Below are 2,622 nucleotides of genomic sequence, written 5' to 3'. Positions count from 1 at the left end.
CAGACTCAGTCTTTGAAGTGTTTTGGACTTTAGGACCATTCTTGACTCTACTATACTGACCCTAAATACTTTTCAATTATTTCAACTTGAAGTCAATACTGGTTGCTTTGAGTAAACCCATTGAATTAATCCACCTGCTGAGATCCAACACAATGACCAACCCAGTCAGGTCCAGTAGGAGCAAATCTCTTCTGACCTACAATCGTGGGTAATAATAGGCATGTTTCTATCTTTCATGTATATGAATTAAATATATAAGTAAATTAATTAAATTATATAAATGACCTAAATAAAGCATTATATATCCAGACATGATAAATGAAGCAAACTTATAAATAATATACAAGTTTCTTGAGTTAGAAAACATTTTTTTAATGTTTAATCATTTTTGAGAGAGAGAGAGAGAGAGAAAGAGAGACAAAGAGAGAGAGATGTGGAGACGCACAGAGAGAGGGAGACACAGAATTGGAAGCAGGCTCCAGGCTCTGAGCTGTCAGCACAGAGCCCGACACGGGGCTTTAACCCACCCACTGTGAGATCATGACCTGAGCCAAAGTCAGACACTTAACCAATTGAGCCACCTAAGTGCCCCAGAAAACATTTTAAACAAACATTAATAAAAGTAAAACTTCCTATTTGTCTATCTTCATCTTTCCATAAAATAGTCAAGGATGAACAACAAAATGACAATAAATTTTCTTTGGGTGGTGAGATTATAGTTGAATCTAAGATTTACTGTTTCTAGAAATCTTTGTTATTGTCCTAATTTTCTATTTTCCATAACTTCATTGATTACATTTATCTCCCCCCAACACAGACATGCATAATCAAATGCTGTCAAATGAAAGGGTATGAACACACCTCAAGTAGAGGGGTATGCCATAAGAGAAGAGATCTAAATAAAACTTTCTAGGGAAAATCTTAGAAGCGGAGGAGTAGTATAAAGCACTACAATACCCACAGTTCTCAGTGTTCCACACTTAAATTATGTATCGATAGCCTGCATGCTCAGTGGTCAACATTACAACTGAGAAGTAACCTGCACACATTACATTCTGCACATAATGTTGCTTAAGAAACCTTCAATCTCAGTGGCTTAAAATTACATGCTTTGTTTAGCTTATGAAGTTCAAGTAGACAATTTACCGAGGTTTGGCCAGGTAACTTTTCTGGTCATGTTTGGGGATCACTCACATGTCTAGTACTTAGCTGGGTATCATTTAGGAAAACAGAGGTAATTGGGCCACGCATTTATTTTCTTCCAGTAGCCTACTTTGGAAATAATCTTTTGTTAGAGATGAGAAAGTTCAAAATCAGCAAATGGACATGTGAAAGAGTTTCCACGTTTCTTACAGTATCATATTTACAATGATTCCCATGAACAAAGGTAGTCACATGATTTAGTGCAAAGTCAGAGAAGCAGGACTCTGTACAGTTATCTGGCAAAGAGTGCCTATAATTGGGGCCATAAACATCAATCTAACATAGATTATCTATGTAGCAATGCAAATTTCTTAATCTTGGAACCGGCCTTATTAAAAGAAGCCAGACTTCAAAAACTTAGGGAAAATGTTAAAAATGCTATGCTGATTAAAGGGGGAAATGCAAATTTACTGGTGACACAAGTACTTAGAGACGTGTATGCACTGACAAAACCATATGGCATTCTGTATAAAAAGAAAAACATTACAAGACCATGTGAGGATCAGACATCATTGGAATTATTTTAAAAGAAGTCAGATTGGTCTTTATTTATGTTTGGCTCCCATAATAAGAAGTGGCCGAATAATCTAGTAATAGGTCGTGTGTATGACTACCATGTGCTGGATATGATCGAATTAGGTACTGAGAAGTTTGTCTCTCTAAAAGACATCAAGAATAGTAAATGTTCTGAGGGAACAAAACCCATGTTAATATTTGCTGGTGATGATTTTGATGTAACAGAAGACTACAGAAGGCTAAAAAATCTTCTTATTGATCTCTTCAGAGGCCCCACAGTATCAAATATCCGCCTGGCTGGTTTAGAGTATGTTCTGCACTTCACTGCACTGAATGGGAAGATTTACTTTCGAGGCTACAAGTTGCTGTTGAAGAAGTCTGGTTGTAAAACACCAAGGATTGAATTGGAAGAGATGGGGCCCTCATTGGATCTGGTTCTGAGGAGGACATATCTGGCATCAGATGATCTTTACAAATTATCTATGAAAATGCGAAAAGCCCTCAAGCCAAAGAAGAAGACAAATGTCTCCCATGACACTTTTGGCACAACTTATAGAAGGATTCATATGCAGAAGCAAGACCGAAGCAAACTACAAACCAGGAAAATGAAGGGGTTGAAGAAGCGACCTGCAGAAAAGATAACAGAAGACCAGGAGCAAAAATCAAAGAGAATTGAAAACAATTGATGGAACTAGCTAAAACAAAAACAAAAACAAAAAATAAAAAACAAAAACAAACAAACAAACAAAAACCCTCTTTTCCTCATACTAGCTCAGATGTGCTAAGTCAGGTCTAAGTTACTAAAAAAGTGTAGTTAATGAGCCTCCAGTCTTATAAATTTGTGTCTCTTCTGCCCACCTTTGGTCCATGGGCACTCATTAAGTATCTCTAGAGGCTCTTATT

At 36.8% G+C, this 2,622-nt stretch overlaps 1 pseudogene; it reads left to right on the top strand.

Moving 5' to 3' along the window:
• Positions 1-1,559: 1,559 nt before the first annotated feature.
• On the top strand, positions 1,560-2,422 carry LOC106977839 (ribosome production factor 2 homolog; annotated as a pseudogene).
• Positions 2,423-2,622: the final 200 nt, after the last annotated feature.

Source organism: Acinonyx jubatus, chromosome D4 (genome assembly GCF_027475565.1).
Source record: "Acinonyx jubatus isolate Ajub_Pintada_27869175 chromosome D4, VMU_Ajub_asm_v1.0, whole genome shotgun sequence".
Taxonomy (NCBI): Eukaryota; Metazoa; Chordata; class Mammalia; order Carnivora; family Felidae; genus Acinonyx; species Acinonyx jubatus.
Note: the sequence above shows the minus strand (reverse complement) of the source record. Positions and strands in the feature narration are given on the sequence as shown.